Source organism: Mastomys coucha, unplaced genomic scaffold (genome assembly GCF_008632895.1).
Source record: "Mastomys coucha isolate ucsf_1 unplaced genomic scaffold, UCSF_Mcou_1 pScaffold22, whole genome shotgun sequence".
Taxonomy (NCBI): Eukaryota; Metazoa; Chordata; class Mammalia; order Rodentia; family Muridae; genus Mastomys; species Mastomys coucha.
Genome location: NW_022196905.1, coordinates 166894174 through 166902628, shown reverse-complemented (window position 1 = coordinate 166902628; position 8455 = coordinate 166894174). Strand labels below are relative to the sequence as shown.

General features: G+C 42.7%; 1 long non-coding RNA gene across 1 annotated transcript in view; it reads right to left on the bottom strand.

The window, feature by feature from the left end:
- Positions 1-7539: 7539 nt before the first annotated feature.
- The window catches only part of LOC116071249, a 3826-nt gene continuing 2910 nt past the window's right edge, over positions 7540-8455 (bottom strand). The window contains exon 2 of the long non-coding RNA XR_004110787.1: positions 7540-7793. This is a non-coding gene — a long non-coding RNA (uncharacterized LOC116071249). The remainder of the gene's footprint in view (positions 7794-8455) is intronic.

The following is an 8455-nucleotide window of genomic DNA, read 5'->3' as shown; positions in this document are numbered from 1 at the left end:
ACTCACTCTGTAGACCAGGCTGGCCATGAAGTCACAGAGATCTGCCTGCCTCTATTGTCAACTTGACACAAAGTATAGTGACCTGGGGAGAAGGAACCTCAATTGAAGAGTCGTTTCGATTAAGAGTGGCCTGCGACTGTGACTCTGTCATGGTCCTGACTGAGGGTTGCCTTGGGAGGGTCCAGCTCACTGCAAGTGGCAGCATCCCTGGGCAGGTTTATATAAGAAGTCTGGCGTGATCACAAGCTGTAAGCCAGCCTCCCTCACCTCCCACAGTGATGCGCTGGAACCTGGAAGTACAAACCAAACAAACCCTTTCTTCCTCTGAGTTGCTCTTGGTCAGAATGATTTATCATGGTGACAGAAAAGGAGACAACAGCTGAGCATGGCTGTGCACGCCTCTAAGCCCAGCACTCTGTGGCAGAGGCAGGGAGATCTGAGTTAGAGGTTAGCCTGGTCTACACAGCAAGTTCCAGGCCAGCCAAGGCTATATAGTGTCTCAAAACAAACAAAACAAAAAAGAAACAGGTAATATACTTCAACAAGTTCCCCCTCTCCCTCCTTCTTTCTCTCCCTCCCTCCTTCTCTTCCTCCCTCCTTGCCTCCTTGCCTCTTTCCCTTCCTCCCTCCCTCCCTTCCTTTCTTTTCTATTTATTTATTTATTTATTTATTTATTTATTTATTTATTTATTTATTTATTTATTTATAATAGTGTTTCGTGTAGCCCAGGCTGGCTTCATATTCGGCCAAGGCTGACCTGGAATTTCTTGACCTTCCTCAGCCTCCCAAGTGCTGGGAAAACAGGGGCACATCCTTCCACCTGGCAGACCAAACAATAAATTCTTGAGATAAATGTAAATAATCAGAAGGGAGTGTGCTAGCTGTGTTCATTAAGGTGAATGCTAAGCTCCTATGACAACAAGATGAGAAAGAAAATACAAGTCCAGCTGACTAAATATGATGGAACTGTTGGTCAGTTTCAAAATGAATTATCCAGGCTAGGCTTTTGGTTGATGTTTGGAGGTCCAGGTTGATGTTTCCTGTTTCTCTGTCGCCTCCTAAAATGTTCAGTTTCATCTGTTCAATGCCATGTTGTTATTGCCCACAAGAAAGGGAAAAGTGGGCAAGCAATCTCCTTTGAAATCTATTTAATCTTTTTCAACATTTAAAAATTGTGTGAGCAGGAGCCAGGCATAGTGGCATATACCTTGGATCCCAACACACAGGAGCCAGAGGCAGGCAGATCTCTGAGAGTTCAAGGCCAGCCTGGTCTACATACATAGAGATTACTGTGACAACCAGGCTACTATGTAGAGAAACCTTGTCTCAAAACAAAAAATTGTTTTAAAAAGATATGTGTATATGTACAATGTACATGTACATGCTTGCCTATATATGCACTGGAGTGTGAGAGACTTTTGGGTTCATGTGGCTCGCACACATGCAAATATGTATACACTCATGCAATATACATTCATGCACACACACACATACACATATACACACAGGAAAAAAAGTAAAAAGTAAGAAAATCTGGACTCGGCCACATCTTCAGAGATACCATATAGATTCAAAGCAGAGAGGGCCCAAGGACTGGCAGTGGCAAAGACAACCGGCTGGAACAGGTTTCCCCTATACCTCTCAGGGAACTAGTGCTCTACCACCTTGGTCTGACCTTCTGGCCTTCAGGGAGGTGAGAACGAATGTTGCTCTTTAAATCTAGTGCTGGGAAAGGATGAGCGATGGAGATGCTGAAAACCATGTCTGCTCAAGCTGAAAGGCGGAATGTCACATGCTGGCTGGGTTTGGAGCACAGTGCTGGGATACTGTCCTAAGGCTCTCAAAGCCAAGCCACAGGGCACATCCCTCCCAGGAGTAGTTTTGTCATAGCTGGAAAATGTGGGCTGTGGCGGAGCTTCCTGTGTCCCACAGAAAAATCTTACCAGAAAAAGGATTTAGGACAGCATCCAACACAGGAACTGAAAACATTGGTTTAAGACCGTGTTTATTTATACTTTGAAAGTTTAAGAAAAAAAAGTTTTTAAAGCCACCTGGAGCGGATACCTCGATTAGCAATGCAGAATCTTAATAGCTGTCGGTTCAGTTTGACTATTTTTGGGTCAATTTTGTTTCATCTGAACTTTAAGTGAACAAAGCTGTAGGCAGTGTTTTAAACTCTTTCTGGTAAGTAGAGACTGTAGTTTTGTTCCCTAATGACGTTTGAACGCTTTCCTTCTTATTGGTCAGGCATTTGCTGGACCCTTGTCTGGCTTATTAATTCCCTCTTGGAAAGGACCAGCAATTTTCTGGAATTTATTTATTTATTTACTTATTTATTTATTTATTTTTGAGACAAGGACTTATTTTGTGGCCCCGGCTGTCCTGAAACTGTCAAGTAGCTCTCAACCTCCCTGATGCTGTGGCCCTTTAATACAGTTCCTCATATTGTGGTGAGCTCTCCCAACCATAAAGTTATTTTTGTTGCTACTTCAAAACTGTAACTTTGCTACCGTGAATGGATTGTAATGTAATCCATATCTGTGTTTTCTAATGGTCTTAGGTGACCCCTGTGAAAAGGTTATTTGAGCCCCCAATGGGGTCGAGACCCACAGGTTGAGAACTGTAGTTCTATGTAGCCGAGTTCAGCCTTCAGATCACCTCTCCCACCTTACTGCTAGAAATCAAGGTGCGTGCCACCGTGCCCTGCTATTTATATCTATGCATGTGAAGGTACAGCTCTTGAAAGCCAGTTTTCCTTCTTCCTTTTCTTTCTTTCTTTTTTTCTTTCTTTCTTCCTTCCTTCCTTCCTTCCTTTCTTTCTTTTTCTTTTTAGTATAGAATAGTTTATTCAGGGCATGGGGAGGGGAGTTAAAAGGGTAGTAGAGGCAGAGAGAGAGAGAGAGAGAGAGAGAGAGAGAGAGAGAGAGAGAGAGAAAAGAGAATGAAAGACCCCCGTGGGAAGACCCCCACTCAAGTCTCAGGAGGATGTGCACCCAAGGAATTACGAGAGACCGTCTTGATGTAAACACATGAGGCAGTTTAATATTGGAGCCCCGGGTCGGCACATTTCTCACACAGGAGACGACTAGGCTCAGGGGTTAGGGGTTTATATAGGAAAAAGGTCTGAGGGAACAAAGGAATTAGCATAATTATATATGATTGGCCAATTTAAATATTAACTATAGTACGTGCAGATCAGAGCAGGAATTTTTAAGGGTGGTGCTAATTTGAGTCAACAGAGCATCTGGCTATTTTTTTATTAGCCAGCACAGGCCTCAAACTTAATTTTCCTTTTCAAGAAGAGAAGTAGAGGCCAGCCATGAGCATGTGGAAGGGTGAGGGGAGGGGGAGGGATGGGGAGAGAAGGAACAGGAAGGCAAGAGGGAAAATCAGTTTTCTTGTACCATGTAGGTCCTGAGGATTGCCTGGTGGGATTACCTGCTGAGCCATCCCAATGACCCACCATTTGTTTTTGTTTTTTTTTTTAAAGATTTATTTATTTATTATTTGTAAGTACACTGTAGCTGTCTTCAGACACACCAGAAGAGGGTGTCAGATCTCATTACGGGTGGTTGTGAGCCACCATGCAGTTGCTGGGATTTGAACTCAGGACCTTCTGAAGAGCAGTCAGTGCTCTTAACCTCTGAGCCATCTCGCCAGCCCCCACCATTTGTTTTTATGAGACAGTTTTGCCGTGTAGCCCAGACTACCTTAAAACTTGCTTGCGATCTTCCTGCTTCCAACTCCTGAGTACTGGAATTAGGAGTGTACAGCACAATGCCTGCCTGGCTTAAGTCTTATCTTTATTTCCAGTTCACACACTTATAATTAAGATTGGATTGTATAAGACCTCCTAAATACAACAAAACCAACAGCCTGCCCTCCTTTCTTTTTTGAGAAGCAACCTTTTCCAGCTCCATCAACTGGCTCTTTTGGTGTTCTCCATCCTATCTGTAAATTCTGTGCTCATGAGCTTGCTTAAGTTCCTGTGAGAGCCGTGACCTGGACATCTTTAGGTGGACATTCTCCTCTTCTGTTCCTTAAACTCAGAGATCCACCTGTCTCCACCTCCTTAGAACTGGGGTTAAAGTCATGTGGCTCACCATGCCTGGTTTAGTTATTTTATCTTATTTTACCTGCTGTTGTTTTTGAGATGGGGGTCTTACTTTGTAGCCAGGGCTGGCCTGGAACTCACTCGGTAGCCCAAGCTGGCCCTGGTCTATGTGCTTTCCCTTCTATTTGCTTACTTTTCTCTATTCTTATTACAAAGTCTCCCTTCGGTGGCCCTGCTTTATCTTATATTATGTCCCTCCTTCCTGCAGCTTTCTTCTCTTACACAGTCATTGTCTTGATATCTCCTCTTTCGGGGTGAAGCTTTATGTATCTCATGGCTTCCTCTTTCTTGGTTAGCTCCTTTATTTTTGTGTGTGTCACACCCTACAGCAGCTTCCCTACAGATAAGACTTAGAAAAAACATTTTGTACTTAAAAAAAAAAATCGCTCTATCCTTCCAGATGATTAGCATTTTAGTCCAATGTGAGTTCTGGTTAGATTTTTTTTTTTTTTTTTTTTACAATTTTGAGGTCATGCTTCACTATTCTAGATTACAAAGTTATCTTATTTGTTTATTTTTGGTTTTGTTTTCTGTTGTCCTCCTTCACACAGGGTCTCATGTGTTACAGAGCATGACCTTGAACTTCTGATCCTCCTGCCTCTACCTCCAGAGTGCAGGGCTTACAGGTCTGTGTACCACAGGCTGTTTCTACATCGCTAGGCCCTCTCTCTGGTTAGGCAAGCACTCCATCAATGAACTGCATCCCCAGCCCATATGCTGCTTTTCTAGGAGGCAAACTGCATTCTGATTGCTCATACTGTATTACAAGTATTATAGTTTTGTATGTGAAATATGTATTATATCTTTTCCTATTTTAAAAATGTGCAGTGCCATTGTTTTCTGAATGCTCAATATTTTGATATTTTATTCATTGTGACAAAATACCAGAAGAAGAAAATGCACTTAGTATTTTTTGTTTTTAAGACAAGATGGGCATCCCAGGCTGACCTAAACTCAGAAACAGCCCCCTGCTTCACTCTTGCACACGCTAGGGTTACAGACACGTGCCACCATGCCCAATGCTCAGCTCCTTTATTTTATTATTTTATTTTATTTTTTAGATGTATATAGGCAGCAGGGAACCAAACTCTGGCATTCTAAAAGCTCAGGGAATGTTCCTAACCACCGAGACATCTCTCTAGGCTCCCTGATTTTCTTATTTTATGAGTCAAGTTGGCCCCAAGCTCTCCATAAAGTTTTGTTTTGTGGATAAAAACCCAGAGCCCTGTCTGTGCTACACAAGCTCTCAATTAGTCTCTCAGCCCTATTCAGCTTCATATTTTTGAAGACTTCAGTGCTCTTGCATGGCCCTGTTGCTTTGGCCCTGAGGTGGTAGGTCCATCACGGTGGGAACAAACACAGATCGGTCCACCTCATAGTAACTAAGAAACAGAGAGAAACAGGATGAGTCAGGGTTCCAGTACTCCCTTCAAGGGTTCATCCTCAATGACTTTCTTAGATCAGTCTCCAATCTCCTAAAGGTTCTATACTCCTACCCACAATGCAACATCACTGTTGACCAAGCCTGTAGTGTCTGGGTCTTTGGAGGACATTAAAATCTACACGATAGCAGTGTCTGATATCTTCCTTTGTTCTAGGTACTACGGTGTCTCTTTCGGCCCACACAGAGATGGTTTAATTCTGAACATTTCTTGGATTATTTCTTTAATGATTTCTTTTCCTTAGTTTCTCTTGAGTTTTCATTCTAGAATTTTATTATTTGAAAATTGGATGTCTTGGGCTAGTTGTACAGCTTCCTGATATTCTTTCTATTGTCTTAAAATTCTTTATTATTTTTTTTTGCAAAAAGTACTGAACCTTCAAATATAACCCTTACGTGTTTATCAGTCGCCAACAGATACAAATCTAGAAAGCTACTATTTTCCCAGGAGAGGAATGTGCCATCTCAATGTGCTTTCCTTCTTAAATTTTTTTTTTTTACATTTATTCTGTGTGAGCATGTATGTGCAGGTCTGTGTTTGTGTGTTCATGTGCACACATGTCACCGTGCACATATGGAGGTTAAAGGACAATTTGCAGAATGGGTTTTTTCCTTCCACAATGTGGGTCTGTAGGATCTAGTACAGGTCATCAAGCTTGGTGATAGGTCTCTCTGCCTACTGAGGTATTCCCTGGTCTTCATGCACTTTCTTTTGCTATAGCAAAATATATGAGGTACTTTATAAAGAATAAAGACTTATTTAGCTCACAGTTCTCGGAGCATGCTCCTCTCACCTCTCAGAATTCAGATGGGCATTGAACCAGGATCTTGCCTGAGCTAGACAAGTGTTCCTCTGCTGAGATACAGCACAGCCTACCTCTTCCTTCTTTTCTTTGGATTATGGTCTTGTTATGATGTTTCCTATCATGTTTCTATATCACGAAACATGCAAGTCTCCTGTCTCAGCTTCTCAGGTATGTACAGAGATAAGGGCTGTTGCTGGACCAAGACTTGGCCCAGGGCTTCACACATGGAGAATGAGGAAGCATGCTAGCTTGGATCATAAGATGATAAGGTCAGGAGGCAGAGATGGCTCAGCGGTTAAGAGCACCAACTGCTCTTCCAGAGGTCCTGAGTTCAATTTCCAGCAACCACATGGTGGCTCACAACCATCTATAATGGGATCTGATGCCCTCTTCTGGTGTGTCTGAAGACAGTGGCAGTGTACTCATATACATAAAATAAATCTCTAAAAAAAAAAAAAAAAAAAAAAAAGATGAGAAAGTTACCTATGTCCTCATGGGGTTTCCCCTCATTTCACCTCATCTGTGTTCAAAGGCTGACCCTTACCTCCAAAAATCTTCCAACATAGGACTTTGGGATTGTTTCCAATATAAGAATTCTTAGACGACATATTTGAACAAAAATCTGGGGGCTAGAGAGATGACTCAGTAGTTAAGAACACTGACTGTTCTTCCAGAGGACCTGGGTTCAATTCCCAGCCCCCAACAAAGCAGCTTACAACTGTCTGTAACTCCAATATTTGATACCCTCATACAGATATACATGCAGGCAAAACACCAATGTATATAAAATAAAAATAAATTAGCTATTAAGAAAAAGTCTGTGTGTGTTCTGTGTATTCTGTGTGTGATGTGTGTACGGTGTGTGTTAGTGCCAGTATGAATATGCCAAGAAACTCATGATGGGGTCAGAGGACAGCCTAGTGGTCCTTGCCTTTCCACCCTGAGACCACCTTAGGTCTCTCACTGTCCACTGCTATGCATGCCACGTAACAGGGGACACCCCTGTCTCTGCCTCCCAGAGCGTTATGAGTTCAGAAGCTCATGAGCAGAGTCATATAAGCATGAGTTCTGGCGATATGAACTCACGTCCTCACATCTGTGCAGGAAGTGCCTAACCCACCCAGCCACCTCCCTGGCTCTAACAGGAGCAGACGCAGACAGAACCATTGCAGAGGAAGTTGAGTAAGAGAACTTAACTTTGAGATTGCTCTGTCCTTGTGCTCCAGGGAATCAGGAAGTTGCTGTTATCATCACGAGACCAGGGAAAGGCAGGAAATCTCTAGAGATATGTCACTTGCGCTGTAGCCCGGAGGATGACTAGCGGTACAGTAGAATCCAGCCGGATGCTCTAGAACCCACGTCTGCCCAGCGTACCTGCTGCTTGCTCTGGGAGGTCAGTGACTCTGGTCTCCAGTTTGCCACCTAAATAAATCTGTACACAAAAGTAAGGGAGTTAACGTAAACAGACAAACAGATAAACAAACAAAAAGCCCCAGATAAACAAAAACCAAGCTTATCAAAAAACAGCCGTAGGGCTATTTTTACCTCTTTCTCCTTCTAGAGTCTTCCTTGGGTTCAATTTATTTTCCTTCATTTTGTTGTTTTGGTTTTTTTGAGACAGGGTTTCTCTGTGTATGTAGTGCTGGCTCTCCTGGAAATTTTTCTGTAGACCAGGCTGGCCTCAAACTCACAGAGATCCATCTGCCTCTGCTTCCAGAGTGCTGGGACTAGAGGCAGTCACCACACTTCCTGCCTTCTAGATCTTTTTGGAAGCAGGTGGCAAGGAACGGGGTGGGGTGGGGTAGGGGGGGAGTTTGAATCTCTCAGTGCACACTTAATGCTATCACCCTGTACCCTCTTGGCTTCTTTGTGCTCCATTCTTCTGATTTGAATGAATTTTCATCATTTCCCCCCCACTCTTTGACTGCATACAGTCTAGAGTTTAACCTGAAGGCTGATCTTTAAGAAAATCATGGATTATTTTTACAGCTCAGATTTCCAATAGTTTTTTTTTGTAGCCCCTTCCTCTTTTACATTTTTCACATGGTCCATTTCTACCTGTTCCCATTTAATATTTCTTATACTTTTTTTTTT